This window comes from Chrysochloris asiatica, unplaced genomic scaffold (genome assembly GCF_000296735.1).
Source record: "Chrysochloris asiatica unplaced genomic scaffold, ChrAsi1.0 scaffold00151, whole genome shotgun sequence".
Lineage (NCBI taxonomy): Eukaryota > Metazoa > Chordata > Mammalia > Afrosoricida > Chrysochloridae > Chrysochloris > Chrysochloris asiatica.
Window position 1 is genome coordinate 5,995,066 of NW_006408669.1, and position 10,093 is coordinate 6,005,158.

The following is a 10,093-nucleotide window of genomic DNA, read 5'->3' on the forward strand; positions in this document are numbered from 1 at the left end:
GGACATATTGTCAGGAGGGACCAGTCGCTGCAGAAGGATATCATTCATGTTTGGTAAGGTGGAGGGTCAGAGAAAAAGAAGACGACCCCCAACGAGATTGATCGGCCAGGTGGCAGCATGGATGGACTCAAGCGTGGCAACAATAGTGAGATTGGCTCATGATTGGGCAGTTTTTCATTCTGCCAACTCAGTGGCACCTAACAACAACAATAACAACTACAGGGTCTCTATGGGTCAGAATCTACTCGACGGCAGCTGTTCCACGGGAGAAAGATGAGGCTTTCTAGTCCCGTAAAGATTTAGAGCCTTGGAAACACTGTACAGGGTCACTATGAGTCGGAATGACTGCACGGCACATCACAATGACGACGGTATATGTGGGTTAATGCGCCAGACTGCAAAGCCATTTGAACTGTAAGGTTGGAGGTTCAAGTTCACCAGCTGCTTCTCGGAAACCCTATACAGGGTCACTCTGGGTTGGAACCAACTCGACAGCACTTAACAACAACAACAACAATTATATACCAAGGGAGCTCTGGTAGAGCAGTAGTTATGAGTCAGGCTGTTAACCGCAAGGTCAGCAGTTTGAAACTACAAACTACAGCATTTGAAGGAAAAAGATGAGGCATTCTGCTCCTGTAAAGATTTATATCCTCAAAAACCCCATACCGGGTCACTATCTATGAGTTGGAACCGACTCCATAGCACAATACCACCACCACCACTATATACCAAGTGCATGGATAGATAGATACTGAAAATGCTACAGGTATCAAGACATAATTTTCCCTGCAGGAATCTTGTACTTTAACAGGGAAGCTAAGAAAGATGAGCGTTAGTAATAGAGGATGGTACAGACTATACTATACATAATATGGTAAGAGTAGCCTTCTGTATGGATTACACGCCAACATAAAGAAAACAAAAATCTTCACAATTGGACCCATAAATAACTATCATTAATAGAGAAAAGTTTGAAGGTGTCAAACTATTTGGATCCACAATTAATATCCATGGAAGCAGCAGTCATGAAGTCAAATGATTTATTCTAGGCACAGCTGTTTCAAAATATCTCTTTAAAATGTTGAAAAGCAAAAATGTCACTTTGAGGACTAAGGTGTGCCTGAGCCAAGCCATAATTTCACTTGCATCATACGCATGCAAAAACAAGAAATACTGAAGAAGAATTGGTACCCCTGAATATAGTATTGGCAAAGAATATTGAATATACTTTATGAATGGACTGTCACAAGAACAAACAAAACTGTCTTCAAAGCAGTACAGCCTGAATGATCCTTACTAGCTAGGATGGTGTACTTTGGACATGTTATGAGGAGGTATCAGTCTCCAGAGAAGAACATCATGCTTGGAAAAGCAGCAGGTCAGCAGCAAAAGAGGGAAGACCCTCAACAAGATGGTATAAACAGTGGACTTCAATCTTATAATCACACACACCTACTGTGAGGATTGTACAGGACTGGGAAGTATTTTGTTCTATTGTAAAAGTGTAGCTATGAATGAGAACCAAATTTACAGTACCAATGATAGTGAAGTTGGCCCAGGATTGGGCAGTGTTTCGTTCTGCTGTGCATAAGGTCTCTATGAGTTGGCACCGACTCAATGGCACCTAACAGTAACAGCAGTCACTATGAATCAGAACCAACTTTAGGGTACCGAGTTGCAACAACGATAGGGTGCTATAATGGCAGCTAAGAAAGTGAAAGAATAATATAGAGGTTTTCTGACAACGTTATGGAGAAAAAAGTCATCTTGCATGAGAGTTAGAAGATAATTAAACTATTGTTGTTCGATCCCAGCTCATAGCAACCCTATGCACAAGAGAAAGAAGTACTTCCCAGTCCTGTACCAACCTCACGGTTGTTGATTTGCATGAGTCCTTTAGAGCTACCACTGTGCCAGTCCACCTCATTGTGGGGGTCCTCCTCATATTCCCTGACTCTCCACTCTACCAAGCAAGATAGCCTTCTCCAGGGACTGATGGCTCCCGATAATATGTCAGAAGTATGAACGACGAAGTCTGACCATTCTGGCTTCCAAAGAGCACTCTAGCTATACTTCTTCCAACATAGATTGGTTTGTTCTTTTGGCAGTCCATAGCACTTGTCCACACATTATCCAATACCATAACTGAAATGCACCAAAGCTTCTATGATCTTCCTTATTTACAGTCTAACTTTCACATATATATAAGGTTATTGTAAATACCATGCCTTGGGTCAGGTGCACCTTAGTCCTCAAACTGATATCTTTGCTCTTCAACACTTTAAAGAGGTCTTGCCCAACAGATTTGCCTAATGCAATATGCCTTTTGATTTCTTAACTGCTGCTTCCATAAATGTTGATGGTTGATCACAGCAAAATAAAGTCTTTGACAATTTAAATCTTTTCTACATTTATACGGATGTTGTTTCTAGGTCCATTCATGAGGATTTTTGTTTTCTTTACATTGAGGTGCAACCCATTCCAAAGGCTATGGTCTTTGATCTTCATCATTCAATACTATAAGTCCGGTTCTCTTTTAGTAAGCAAGGTTGCATTTTTTTCTTCATATAATCCAGCATCTCAGATTATTTGCTTAGAATACAGATTGAATAAATTTGGTGAAAGAAAACAATCCTGGTGCAAGCTTTCCTAATGTTAAACCATTCAGTGTTTGTTTATTCTGTGAGGACAACTGCCTCTTAATCTATGTATAGGTCTATGTAACTAAAACTAGCCAGGTGAAATGCAAGACTGAGAGTGGGAGAGTCTGAGTCAAGGAAGGATGCTCAGAAAGAAGGGAAAGCCTGTGGACAAGTTTTAATTTTGTTGTTGTGTACCACAGTTTTGACTCATTGTGACCCCGAAGTACAGATTACAATAACTTCATAGGGTTCCCAAGGCTTTAATCTACAGCACTAGATTGCTGCATCTTTCTCCTAGGAGCCATTGGTCAGTTTAAACCACAAACGTTTGCTTAGAAGCTGAGCATTTAACCTCTGCACCACTACTTTGAAAAACTTCGCTGAAAAACTGGTGCAGGAGAAAGTATTCAGGAAGGCAGAGGATCTAGAAATAAGGTTGTTAAAGGATATTTGAAAATGACTAGCACAGGGACAGAAAATGACGAGGACAGGAATTGCAAATGATGACACATGTGCACCTCTCCCCTCTCTTGCTGTCCCTGCAGACACGACTCTTCAATCAAAGGATTCTTTTGTCACTGAACCCGGATACACTTTTGATATTTTCACAAATCAGCTCTCCAGACAGCCAGTCTCAGACAAGCAAAACTGGCCTATAAGATTCATGCAACGTATTCACCCCTCCTAAATTACCTAGATAAGTCATGACTTAGAGCAGACAGTTGCAAATAAAAGCAAATTCTTTCAGGGCCAGGCAGAAATCCCAACCTGGGTAAAAGCTACAATGTGATAGGAATTGGGACAGAAAATACCTTTCTTAAAGTCATTCAGAGTCAAAATTAAAAAGTAAAATTGTTCAGTCTAAATAACATCTATCCTGGTGTGGCACTGTGGGATAAGTCCTGGACTGTTAACTGCAAGGTGAGAGGTTCAAACTCACCAGCTGCACCTTGGAAACCCTAAATAGGGTTGCTATGAGTCAGAAGTGACTTGACAGCACTTAACAACAACATAGAATCAATAAGGAATCTTTGTTGAGTTATAGGTGAGGGATTGAACGCTAACCACAAAGTCAGCAGATCAAATCCACCAAGCACTCCTCAGGAGATGAACTAGGCTGCTCCCATGAAGATTTATAATCTCAGAAATCCTAAAGAGTAATTCTAGTGTGTCTGATAGCGTCACTATAACTCAGGATCGAATCAATGGCAGTGGCTTTAGATTTTTGGTTATAGACCCAACGGAGTTCTTATTTTTCCTAGCTGCCTAGGAGTTGGCACCTAACTCATGGCAACCCCGTGCACAATGGAACAGAATACTTACTGCCTGGTTCTGCAGCTTTCCTTTGTTTATCATTTCCACCTAATGCTTTGTTTGTTTTAGTTTTTTATTGTGAATTGAGTGAAGGTGAACAGACAAGACCATGAGCTTTGCCCTCAACCAATCATCCCTTTTGGTTCATCTCAATGATTACAATCTTCTCCCTCTAACAAGTCATCCTGCTTCCTCCCTGTGGCTTCCCTTTTGCATCTTATTTTTCACAATCAATGAAGCAAAAATATTTGATATACACATATGAACAAAAAATAAATATTCATTTAAATGTCCAAAGGGCACATTTTGCAAGTCAGTGTCCTGCCCACAGACACACGGGTTTTTTCAGTCCAAGTCCGCAGCTACTAGCGCTTCATGTCATGGCCTCTGCCACCCTGTCTACCACCACCCTCCCCTAGGTAGAACCTCACAATCCTCTCATGCTCTTCCGTCTTGATGGTCCTGGAATGCCCTGTTGCTGAAATGAAAGGTTAACTACTTCCCACTTTTAGTTATACATCTGCTACAATTACAGTTGTGACAATTGCAATTAATCCTCTAACAATCACTCAAGAAAGCTTGTAAGCCAGCCACTTCAGGCATTTATAGGTCCCTATTTTTAATAGCCAATGTCTAAATTGCCTGTCTCTATCACTATGAGTCGGAACTGACTCCACAGTACTTAACAACAACATCAACTCTGAACTGAGGAAACAAACTTGATCATTGATATGAAGAATCCTTCCATTTTGACTGGAATTTTGAGCATCTACATGCATAAATGGCGTCCTGGTATGGTACTATGAGTTAATGCACCAGACTGCAAAGCCATTTGAACTGCAAAGTCGGTGGTTCAAGCTCACCAGTCATTCCTCAGAAACCCTATACAGAGTCGGTATGGGTTGGAACCCACTCAACGGCACTTAACAACAACAACAACAACAACAACACATGCATAAAGAAAGGTCCAATACATCAAATGTACACTTGCTCACAGTGTCAAACATCTTTATCTTCATAGGGTCAAGTTCTGGTCAGTTAGTCATTTAAGCAAGGTCACATGGGTACTAGCTGCAAATTTGGGAGTTCACACATGCCTCCCTGCACTTTCTGCAGCTTCACTCTCAGCTCTAGTCCCCAGTGGCTAGGTCAGTGTCCATGGACTCAGGAGTTCACACATCTCCCTACACTTTCATCCTTTCCTCTTTTCTCTCTCATCTCAAGTCAATGGGTGTCAATGGAACATGGTGTAACTCAGCCTAGGTCTTCAGTGCTGCATTTACCCCCATTTCCACTCACAAGTAGATCAGGGTGGTAGCCAGTGAGCATGCTAGACTGTTCATGGGTTCCCTTTGAGTTTCATTCAGTATTAGAAGGGGGTTTTCCCTGATGGGCTGACTTTTCTTGCCTTGATGCCTCCAAAGCAAACAGCTTGATTGCTATTCTCATAGCTAGTCTGCTTTTTTTTTTTGCTGGTATTTCTTTCAATAATAATATTCTATTTTCCCAGCTGTTTGAAGGAGCTCTGATAGCGTAGTGATTATGAATTGGGCTGCTAAGATATATAGCCTCAGAAACCCTGTGCTGGGTCACTATGAGTCAGAACTGACTCCATGGTACTTAACAACAACAACAATTCTCCCAGCCATTCCAGGTTGGTTTGCATGTCTTTTCAACTGTGAATGTTCCACCTCAGAAGGTTATGGGTGGGGCTCAGGATTCCACCTATGGTCCCACACTCTAATAAGACTTAACAAGAAGCCTACTTCCCTGGGCAAATTCTAATGCCCCTTTTAGCTTTCAGAGCTTTTGCTTAAATTGGAAGGAACTCTGGTAGCATAATGGTTACGAGTTGGGCTGCTAACCTCAAGGTCAGCTAGTTCAAAACTACCAGCTGTTCCATGGGAGAAAGATGAGGCTTTCTGCTCTTGTAAAGATTTATAGCCTTGGAAACCCTATGCAGGGTCGCTATGAGTTGGAACTGACTCCACGGCACATAACCATCACCACCACCAGGGGTCTTTAAGTTATAACCACAAAACATTTGAAATTATAGGAGTATGTAAACTGATGTGATTCTGTGAATTTCTTTTTTCAAGGAAGAAGTTCCACAGCTTTTTTCAGGTTATTCACAAGGTCAGTTTTAGAAGTGTTTAAGTGGCTATGGTAGAGACATGTCATGTGTTCACTACATTCTGTTTCCATTTCCTTCTGGACACAGCGGGTAAAAAATAAACCACAAAAAATTGCTTTTCAGTTGCTTCTGACTCATAGTGACCCCATGTGTGTCAGAGTAGAACTGTGTTCTATAGGATTTTCAATGGCTTTAATCTTACAGAGCCGTCCTGGCGTGGTGCTGCAGGATAATGCTCTGGACCCCACGGTCAGTTTGAACAGCAAGGTTGGCAGTTCAAATCCACCAGAAGCTCCTTGGAAACCCTATAGAGTGTTGCTAGGAGTCAGAACTGATTCGACAGCACTTAAGAACAGCAACAACAATCTTACAGAAGTAGGTTGTGAGGGCTCTCTTCTACGGCATCTCTGGGTAAACTGGAACCATCAGTCTTTCACTTAGCATCTGAGGATGCTACTTATTTGTACCACCCAGAGGCTCAACTTTGCAGTTAGGTAGATCCATGCGATTGAATTCTGGGTAACAGAAGTGGGTCAGTTCCAGGACTAAAGCCTAATGCTTCCCATTTTCTCCTCTGCTCCCTCTTATCCCTTGTTTTAGAGAAATCCATCTTGATTATCTCAAAGTCCTGCAATTTGGGGTTGTTACAAAAGTAAGCATACACCTACCAATACAAAAGTAGTAGTTAGATAATAAATTCAGTTAGATAGACCATCAAGTTTCCAAGATTAAGGTACTGTAACCTACTGTACAAATCAAAACATCTATAATATTCTTAAGTCAATCAGTCTTTGAATAGCTTCCTTTAAAGATTTTATTATAATTCAAGAACAACACTGATATGTTTTGACCTTTTAAGATCTTCACAGTGAATATTAAAACTATAAATAATGCTATACTTCCATATTTTGCAAACAATTTACAAAGACATGTTCAAGTACGTAGTTTAAGTATACCATTAAAGATATATTTATATGTGTCTTCTATAAAGGACATTTACGTTAATAAGGCTATATTTATGCTCTGAATGAATCTATTAATGGTTTGCTCTAAAATCTTTACTACTTTCCACTATAATGGATAGGCATTCCTCATATCAGGCAGCATCTTTAAATTAGTTGGAGAAAATTATCAAAACAGATGGTTAAGTCTTGCCTCTAGCAATCTGATTTTTCTGGCCATTATTAATTTTGAAGAGCCCCGTAAGTAATTCCAGTGGAAAGTCAAATGAATGAAGTTCAAACTCCTGAGCATGGTAATCATGTTGTTGTTGTTAAGAACCACTGGTTTTGACTCATAGCGACCCAACATAGGGATTCTGAGGAGCAGCTAGAGAGTTTGATACCAACCTTTTGGTTCAAACTGACCTAGCAATCCAGCGCATTAACACACAGCACTACATCAGATGGTTAAAATCGGTCTAGCTTCATCACTCACCATGTTCCATAGATCTTATTTCAAATATCTTATGCTTATTCATTATATTTCAACCTCTTTGCTTTAAAAACATCTTAAGTTGTCTCTCATGACTTCCCTTTAGAAAATGAAATAGGAGCATTAGGAAACACAGTGCACTGGTTATCCCAAAGTCTTTCTCAGTCCAATGAACTTTTATTTTCTAATATTATATAAGCAAAAAGCCCAAAATATTCAATATCTTGACTCTAAGTGATGTTTGTGTTGCTTGTTTGAGAGTAAAGCTATGTGAAGTTTATTTTTCTGGAATTAAAGGCAAAATCTTATCGAGTACAAGCAAAGGCAAAGAATACAGTCATGAAGCCTCATAGCACAACAGCCATTTTGTACTCATGAGGTACCCAACATGAAGACAGAGGCCTACCGTTAAAGATGGAAAGACAGTCAAGCCTGCATCCCTGTTGACGTCACTGAACTGACTGCCAGTTCTGGACTGCCAACTTACCACCAAGCTACCAATATTCTAAAATATGTTTTAAGTTAATATATCAGGGTTTTCTGTGATTTTCAGAAAAATAAAAAAAGGTTTTCCTAAACGAGACACCTATGACTATTTTTAGAATTCTCTGATTTACTTATTATTAAACGTTAAATTTATATGTGTCTTCTATAAAGGACATTTACGTTAATAAGGCTATATATATGCTTTGAATGAATCTATTAATGGTTTGCTCCAAAACCTTTACTTCTTTCCACTATAATTTAAAGGCATTAGAATATAGACTATCAAAAGCAATCTGATATCACAAATGAAGAGAAAAAACATACTGCAACACACCAATTAACTTTATAATAAGCAGAGGTTGCATTTATATTCGGGTAGGGAAAATGTTGAAATCACAATTTGAGAATGTCCACAAGAATGCTGGGTTTTTTTGTTTTTTGTTTTCTCTCTCTCAAAAATGCCGTTAGTGTCTATGCTTTTCGAAGTGATACCACATTTCTATCAACCTTTTCGTTTATTCACAAATTTATAAAATAAATGTGATAACCTCAGTTTTACAAAATGGCTGGTCGCAGTATCTAAATAATTCATTGATGATTAATAAGCCTTTTAAAAGAACACAATTTTGGTTATTCATGGGTTGCATAAATTTATGATAGGATACAAGGTCTTTCTTGCAAAGGACGCATGCTAAGTCATTCCGGAATATTAATTTGATGGGTTCAGTTAAAATTTACTCAGTTGTTGGGGCCTATAATATACTGAGAAAACTGATTGCAGAAAACCCAGATATTTGGCACAGGATACTACACCTTCTATCCTTTATTACATTTATCCACTTTGAGTCCAAATGGCTGGGTTCTTCAAAATGGATTTTGAAACCTAAGTGTGTTCTTTTAAAAAAGTGAAAATGGGTCTATAAAGCATTTATGACAAAGTTCCAAATCTAAAGCTAATACAAAAGGGTCTGAAAGCAATCACCAAGTAAGTAGAAATTTAGTATAGGAAATGAAAGGCAAAGATGGAGAAATACAATGAAAGAAGCAATGAGCAGAGAGGGATTTGAAAGGAACGTTAATACTTTGCATAATGAAAAAGGATCTAGGTGGATGATGGTGAATATGGTAATGGTGGAGAACAACTGATGAAGTTACTTCAGTCTACACTAGAGAAAATTGATAATAAATAAAAATCTGTTGGTAGATATGTGGGTGTTCTGGATTCCAAAAAGACCGATAAATAAATCAAGCTTTTGCAATGCAAGTTTCAGGATGAAGCAAGCACGTGGGGTCTGTATCTAATTTCCCAGGCTTCAGGAAAATGCATGTCATGTCTATTGCAAAACAAAAACAAATCCTAGAGGGCTATTTAACATACACCAGTGAAAATAAAGATCAGCAGAAATTGCTTTTTAAAAATATTTTTAAAGGAATTAAAAAACGATGGGACTGTCATTATTTACAATTCTCCACAGATTGCCCATGTGCCTCTATTACTTTATGCTCGTTTCCTTTCAGTAAATGCTAATGAGAAAACAATATGCATATGTATAATCTGGGCCCAGCTACATATGTGAAATGATGCTCTGCACATTAATTTGCCGGCTTTGTTGCTGTCAGCCTCATATATTTGAAGAGCTGGAAGAAAGTTCTGGAGGAGGAGATTTTGATCCAATGACAGTTAATTCTGAGTAGGCAAGAAATCAAGTCATTTTTCTTGATCATTAATACTATAAAATGATGGAACTGCCCAGGACTCTGAAAACCTGCTCATTACTCTCTTAGTAATCACTTCCATTCACAAAAACTAACATTGGTTTTGGCCAGATTTTTGCCAGGTGATCTAATACTTTGCATGCTCTCTTCTCATGATCTCTAAGACTTGTGCCCACTCATTGAACATATAGGAAATAAACATTTTGAACAATTTCAATGAAATAAAAAGCAGTGGCGGAGAGAAGATTTCGAAGACCTGAGTAACACTGAGCAAACAGCTTTGGTGAGTAAATTTGACCATGATTATTTGGAATATAATACCTAAAATGCTGTTTTGAAGAGCTACTCAGTGTTGATGCAATTT